Source organism: Mirounga leonina, unplaced genomic scaffold, assembly GCF_011800145.1.
Source record: "Mirounga leonina isolate KUSES-001 unplaced genomic scaffold, KU_Mleo_1.0 Mir_115, whole genome shotgun sequence".
NCBI lineage: Eukaryota > Metazoa > Chordata > Mammalia > Carnivora > Phocidae > Mirounga > Mirounga leonina.
The window spans coordinates 26654701-26662853 of NW_023270268.1; positions in this window are offsets into that span (position 1 = coordinate 26654701).

Genomic DNA, 8153 nt, shown 5'->3' on the forward strand with positions numbered 1-8153 from the left:
TTGCCATTCTAACTGGTGTAAGGTGGTATCTCAATGTGGTTTTGATTTGGATTTCCCTGATGGCTAATGATGATGAACATTTTTTCATGTGTCTGTTAGCCATTTGTATGTCTTCTTCAGAGAAGTGTCTTTTTCATGTCTTCTGCCCACTTTTTGACTTGATTATTTGTTTTTTGGGTGTTGAGTTTGAGAAGTTCTTTATAGATCTTGGATACCAGCCCTTTATCTGTAGTGTCATTTACAAATATCTTCTCCCATTCTGTGGGTTGCCTCTTTGTTTTGTTGACTGTTTCCTTTGCTGTGCAGAAGCTTTTTATCTTGATGAAGTCCCAAAAGTTCATTTTTGCTTTTGTTTCACTAGCTTTTGGAGATGTATCTTGAAAGAATTTGCTGTGGGCGATGTCAAAGAGGTTACTGCCTATATTCTCCTCTAGGATTTTGATGGATTCCTGTCTCACATTGAAGTCTTTCATCCACTTTGAGTTTATCTTTGTGAATGGTGTTAGAGAATGGTCGAGTTTCATTCTTCTGCATGTGGCTGTCCAATTTTCCCAGCACCATTTATTGAAGAGAGTGTCTTTTTTCCATTGCATGTTTTTTCCTGCTTTGTCAAAGATTATTTGACCATAGAGTGGAGGGTCCATATCTGGGCTTTCTATTCTGTTCCCTTGGTCTATATGTCTGTTTTTGTGCCAGTACCACGCTGTCTTGGTGATCACAGCTTTGTAATATAGCTTGAAATCGGGCAACGTGATGCCCCCAGCTTTGTTTTTCTTTTTCAACATTTCCTTGGCAATTTGGGATCTTTTCTGATTCCATACAAATTTTAAGATTGTTTGTTCCAGCACTTTGAAAAATGTCATTGGAATTTTGATCGGGATGGCATTGAAGGTATAGACTGCTCTGGGTAGCATAGACACTTTAACAATGTTTATTCTTCCGATCCATGAGCATGGAATATTTTTCCATCTTTTTATGTCTTCTTCAATTTCTTTCATGAGTGTTTTGTAGTTCCAAGAGTATAGATCCTTTACCTCTTTGGTTAAGTTTATTCTGAGGTATCTTATGGTTTTTGGTGCTATTGTAAATGGAATCGTTTCTCTAATTTCTCTTTCTACAGTTGCACTGTTAGTGTATAAGAAAGCAACTGATTTCTGAGCATTGATTTTGTATCCTGCCACATTACTGAATTGCTGTATGAGTTCTAGTAATTTGGGGGTGGCATCTTTTGGGTTTTCCACGTAAAGTATCATGTCGTCTGCGAAAAGAGAGTTTGACTTCTTCTTGCCAATTTGAATAACTTTTATTTCTTTTGTTGTCTGATTGCTGTTGCTAGGACTTCTAGTACTATGTTGAACAATAGTGGCAAGAGTGGGCATCCTTGACGTGTTCCTGATCTTAAAGGAAAGGCTCTCAGCTTTTCCCCATTGAGGATAATATTCGCTGTGGGTTTTTCATAGATGGATTTTATGAACTTGAGGAATGTTCCTTCTATCCCTATACTCTGAAGAGTTTTAATCAGGAAAGGATGTTGTATTTTGTCAAATGCTTTTTCTGCATCAATTGAGAGGACCATATGGTTCTTCTCTCTCCTCTTATTAATGTGTTCTATCACACTGATTGATTTGCAAATGTTGAACCACACTTGCATCCCGGGGATAAATCCCACTTGGTCCTGGTGGATGATCTTTTTAATGTATTGTTGGATCCTATTAGCTAGGATTTTGTTGAGGATTTTGGAATCCATATTCATCAGGGATATCGGTCTGAAATTCTCCTTTTTGATGGAGTCTTTGCCTGGTTTGGGGATGAGTTTGGAAGTTTTCCTTCTGTTTCTATTTTTTGAAACAGCTTCAGTAGAATAGGTATTATTTCTTCTTTGAATGTTTGGTAGAATTCCCCAGGGAATCCATCAGGCCCTGGACTCTTGTTTTTGGGGAGGTTTTTGATCACTGCTTCAATCTCGTTACTGGTTATTGGCCTATTCAGGTTGTCATTTTCTTCCTGTTTCAGTCTTGGCAGCTTATAGGTTTCCAGGAAGGCCTCCATTTCATCCAGATTGCTCAGTTTATTGGCATATAGTTGTTGATAATAATTTCTAATAATTGTTTCCATTTCCTTGGTGTTAGTCGTGATCTCTCCCCTTTCATTCATAATTTTATTAATTTGGGTCCTTTCTCTTTTCTTTTGGATAAGTCTGGCCAGTGGTTTATTGGTCTTATTAATTCTTTCAAAGAACCAACTTCTAGTTTCGTTGATCTGATCTACTGTGTTTCTGGTTTCTAATTCATTGATTTCTGTTCTAATTTTAATTATTTCTCTTCTAATGCGTGGCTTAGGCATCATTTGTTGCTTTTTCTCTAGTTCTTTAAGGTGTAAAGTTAGTTGCTGAATTCAGGATTTTTCTATTTTTTTGAGTGAGGCTTGGATGGCTATGTATTTCCCCCTTAGGACCACCTTTGCAGTATCCAATAGGCTTTGGACCAATGTGTTTTCGTTCTCATCGATTTCCATGAATTGTTTAAGTTCTGCTTTGATTTCCTTGTTGACCCAAACATTCTTGAGAAAAGTGGTCTTTAGTTTCCAAGTGTTTGAATTTCTGCCAAATTTTTTCTTTTGATTGAGTTCCAGTTTTAGAGCATTGTGGTCTGAGAATATGCAGGGAATAATCTCAATCTTTTGGTATCGGTGGAGACCTGATTTGTGACCCAGTATGTGGTCTATTCTGGAGAAAGTTCCATGTGCACTCGAGAAGAATGAGTATTCTGTTGTTTTAGGGTGGAATGTTCTGGAAATATCTATGAGGTCCATCTGGTCCAGTGTATCATTCAAAGCTCTTGTTTCCTTGTTGATTTTCTGCTTAGATGATCTGTCCATTGCTGAAAGTGGAGTATTGAGGTCTCCTACAATTAACATATTGTTATCAATATGACTCTTTATTTTGGTTAACAGTTGGCTTAGGTAGATGGCTGCTCCCATGTTGGGGGCATAGATATTTACAATTGTTAGATCTTCTTGTTGGATAGACCCTTTAAGAATGATATAGTGTCCTTCTGTGTCTCTAACTACACTCTTTAGTTTAAAATCTAATTTGTCTGGGGCGCCTGGGTGGCTCAGCCGTTAAGCGTCTGCCTTCGGCTCAGGTCATGATCCCAGGGTCCTGGGATCGAGTCCCGCATCGGGCTCCCTGCTCGGCGGGAAGCCTGCTTCTCCCTCTCCCACTCCCCCTGCTTGTGTTCCTGCTCTCACTCTCTCTCTGTCAAATAAATAAAAAAATATATTTTAAAATCTAATTTGTCTGATATAAGAATTGCTACCCCATCTTTCTTTTGAGGTCCTCTGGCATGGAAGATGGATCTCCATCCCTTCACTTTCAGTCTGGATGTATCTTTAGGTTCAAATGAGTCTCTTGTAGGCAGCATATGGATGGGTCCTGTCTTTTTATCCAATCTGCAACCCTGTGCCAATTTATGGGAGCTTTTAGGCCATTCACGTTAAGAGTGATTATTGAAAGATATGAATTTATTGTCATCATGTTGCCTGTGAAGACGCTGTTTTTATAGATTGTTCCTGTAAATTTCTGTTGTATATCACTCTTGGGGTCTTTCTCCTTTTATAGAACCCCCCCTTAATATTTCTCGCAGGGCCAGCTTAGTGGTCACATATTCTTTCAGTTTCTGCCGGTCGTGGAAGCTCTGCATCTCTCCATCCATTCTAAATGACAGCCTTGTCGGATAAAGTATTCTTGGCTGTATGTTCTTCTCATTTAGTACCCTGAATATGTCTTGCCAGGCCTTTCTGGCTTGCCAGGTCTCTGTGGATAGGTCTGACGTTATTCTGATGTTCCTCCCTCTGTACGTAAGGAATCTCTTCCCCCTAACTGCCCTTAAGATGGTTTCGTTAGTTCTAAGATTTGCAAGTTTTACTATTACATGCTGGGGTGTTGGCCTGTTTTCCTTGATCTTGGGAGGGGTCCTCCCTGCCTCTAGGACAAGAATGTTTATTTCATTCCCCAGATTAGGGAAGTTCTCAGCTACAGTTTGCTCAAATACATCTTCTAGTCCTCTCTCTCTCTCCACTCCCTCCGGGATTCCAATTATTCTGACATTGGAATGCTTCATGGTGTCACTTATTTCTGATTCTATTTTCATGGATTCTGAGTTGTTTTTCCCTGGCTTCCTCTTTTCCCTTTTTATCTATTATATTGTCTTCCAGATCGCTTATTCATTCTTCTGCCTCACTTACCCTAGCTGTTAGATTATCTAGATTGGATTGGATCTCATTGATAGCATTTTTAAGTTCTGCCAATTCAGCTTTCATTTCTGCCCTTAGAGACTCTATGTTACCATTAATTGATTTCTCCATTCTAGCCATTGTCTTCACAATTGCTAGCCTGAACTCCATCTCTGACATCTTGGTTATATCTGCATCCATTTGTAAATCTGCAGCATAAGTCATAATCTCTGAGTCTTTTCTATTTGGGGGGCTCCTCCTCCTAGTCATTCTGTTGATGGGTGTTTGAGGGAATGTATAGAGTCCAAATTATTGACTAGAACCCAAGCAAGATGCACCTGTTTTCTAGGGACCTTAGGGTTGCTGGCCTCTCGTTTTCCCAGCCTGTCTTCTGCGGGAGGGGCCTGCCACGCTGTTACTCAGGCAACCCTGTTTGGTTGGAGTTGCCCTGCGCCCCTGTGGCAGGGGATGGGCTCAGTGGGAATCAGTCTTTGGGGCTTTTGTTCTCTGGCACCTTTCCCTGGTGGCTTTCCGCGTCTCTTCCGCGAGTCAGAGCAGAAGAGACCGTTTCCAACCCTCTGCCTCAGAGCAGAGAGACCTCAGTCCGTTCTTCAGTGAGCTCTCCAGGCCACACTGTCTCCGTTTCTGTCCGTGCTGCTATAAACTGCAGCCTCCTGGGTTGTGCGCTCCCAGTCCTGCCTCCAGGTTGGGGTGTATCTCTGCCCTTTGGCTTCTATAACCCCCAGCCGCTCCCAGTTCATGCGCGAGTGACTCCGCTGCTCCGGGTTTCCACCCCAGGGGCTGCCCTAAAGTCCTTTCCCCACCACTACCGGTCTGCGAGTCTGTGCCTGTCCCCAGCACGCGAGGCTGTCACTCACCGGCGGTGTAGGATCCCCACGGCCAGGCACCCTCCGGCTGCCGTTTATCCTCCGATATCTGCCCACGGAATCACAGCTCCCCAATTCGTACCTTGAAACCAACCGCCTGCGATACTCTGTAGAGATCCAGATCTTCTTACATCTCAGGCTGGTCTCGTGGGTGCTCAGAGTGGTCTGGTAGATATCCAGCTCAATTCCAGGGACCAGTTGAAATAGAGTCCCCTACTCCTCTGCCATCTTTCCTTCCTACCACTGTGGGGTTTTTTTTAAAGACTTTTTAAAATTTATTTGACAGAGAGAGACACAGCGAGAGAGGGAACACAAGCAGGGGGAGTGGGAGAGGGAGAAGCAGGCTTCCTGCGGAGCAGGGAGCCCGATGCAGGGCTCGATCCCAGGACCCTGAGACCATGACCCAAGCTGAAGGCAGACACTTAACAACTGAGCCACCCAGGTGCCCCTGATTACTGTGGTTTTATAGTATACTTTGAATTCTGGAATTGTGATACCTCCAGCTTTGTTCTTCTTTCTCAAAACTGCTTTGGCTGTTTGGAATCTTTTGTAATTCCATACAAATTTTAGCATTATTTGTTCTAGTTTATCTGTATTATTTCTTACAATGGCACGTTAATTTACAATTATCTCAAAATAAAAACATTTTTTAAAAAACACTAAAACTACCCTACAAAGATGGTTTCTCCAGACTTCTTCTTTTTTTTTTTTTAAAGATTTTATTTTATTTTATTTTATTTGAGAGAAAGAGAATGAGAGAGAGCACATGAGAGGGGGGAGGGTCAGAGGGAGAGCAGACTCCCTGCCGAGCAGGGAACCCGATGCGGGACTCGATCCAGAGACTCCAGGATCATGACCTGAGCCGAAGGCAGTCGCTTAACCAACTGAGCCACCCAGGCACCCTCTCCAGACTTCTTCTTATACCTTTTTTGAGAAATGATGCACTTCTTCAAGTAATGCAGTGAGAAAACTGAAGAGTGATGTCATGTAATGATTAATTTCATTATCATTTCATCAATTAGGCATTCCATTTCCTATTTCCCTGTTCTTAGTATTTTTTAAGCATAGATTAGAATTATTTAGTAATGTTGAAATAATTCACTGAATGATGAAATAGCAAAAACATTTTAACATGTAGAAAGATCTCCTAAAGTTGCTTAGATGTTAAGCATCTTGCTATAAAGCAAGTGAGAAACTAAAATTGGGTGTAGTGATCCATAATGGTGTACTGAGGGTTGAGATAGAATCCAAATCTTCACATGGCCAACAAGGCCCTATATGGTCTGGTCCCTAACCACCCACCTTCCTAGCCTCTTTGTGCATCTTACCTTTCTCATTCTCTCTGCTCCAGCCACACCAGTCCTCTCCTATTTTTTTTGTCTGGTCATAGAACCGCTGTATAAGGAAGTCCCTCTATCTGAAGGAAGTCTTTGCTGACTCCCTAGTTAAGGTCAGTTTCCTTTTCAGAAGTTCTTCCAGAATAGAGTTGATCACCTTTAGAATATTCATCTCCATTTGCAACTATTCACTCATTAGTGGATTTTTTTTTTTTAAATCATTGTCTGTATCTCCCATGAGACTGAAAGAGCCATTCCTGTTTTCACTCACTGTTGCATCCATAGGTACCAGCATTACCAGCCCCACCTCCTGAGATCCCACTATAAAAGGCAAAAGAAATAAAGTACAAACCAAAGGATCAAAATATCAGGATGTGGGCCCCTGACAGCCTACAGATGTGCACTATTGACTCATAGTATCTAGAAAAGCATTTAAATTCATGTTTATTTAAAAATCAGGGATTTGACACTAAAATTTGAATTTCTGACTTCTCTTAAAACGGTACTCGCCCCCAATTCCCTTGAACTGTCAAGAACTGAGCAGTTGCTGGCCCAGTTAGGTGGGACATTTACTCTCTAACTCCCCTTCCCAGCCTCAGTCTATTTCTCATGTTTCTGTTCCTTGCCCTGGGGACAGAGCTGTTAGCCCCCACGAAGGCTCGGGACTGGGAATCATTGTGCTCTTCAGGCATCCTGGTAAGCATTTAAAATAAATGTTTGTTGGAAGAATAAACGAGTGACCATAAGCATTTCTGGGGTAACATGCAGCCACATCACCTTACCATATCCAGCCACAGTGCCACATGGAAACATAAGTAGCAGTGTGATCACAGAAATTCCCATAAACCCAGCATAGCAGATGATGCTCTGCAGTAAATAGGATTTTTCCTCTGAACTGTTTCAGTGTGGCTTTTTTGTGTGTATGATATGGCAACTGTGAAGGACCAACAGCAACACACTCCTGTGTCCAAACAAACCCTTTCTCCATTCTTATTACTTGCCAGACTTTAAATTTAGGACCACTTGGGTGTGTGCATATAATTAAGATATGTATAAAATAAGTATAGATATATAGATATATAAATATATACAAATTTAGGAGATATATAAGTTAGGATTATCAAATCTATATCAGATATATACAAATAAATTTAGAGTATGTATAGATAAAATAGAAGTATGTGTATATAGTTAGGATATATTTAAAAATTAGGATCGAAAGAGAATTAGGCTATCTATATGTGTCTACATGTGTATACAGGCATACCTCAGAGATGTTGTGGGTTTGGTAGCAGATCACTGCAATAGAGTGAATATCTCAATGCAAATCAAATGAATTTTTTTATTTCCCAGTGCATTTAAAAGTTTCGTTTACACTGTACTGTAGTCAGTCTATTAAGTGTGCAATAGCATTATGTCTTACACAATGTATATAACTTAATCTAAAAATATTTTACTGCCAAAAAAGGTTAACCATAATCTGAGCTTTCAGAGTCATAATCATCGATCACAGATCCCCATAACAAATATAATAATGAAAAAGTTTGAAATGTTGTGAAAATTAACAAAACGTGACAAGGAAACACAAAGTGAGCAAATGCTATTGGGAAATGGTGTTGATACACTTCTTTAATAACACAAGGTTGCCACAAACCTTCAATTTGTAAAATGCGCAATAATTGTGAAATGCAATAAA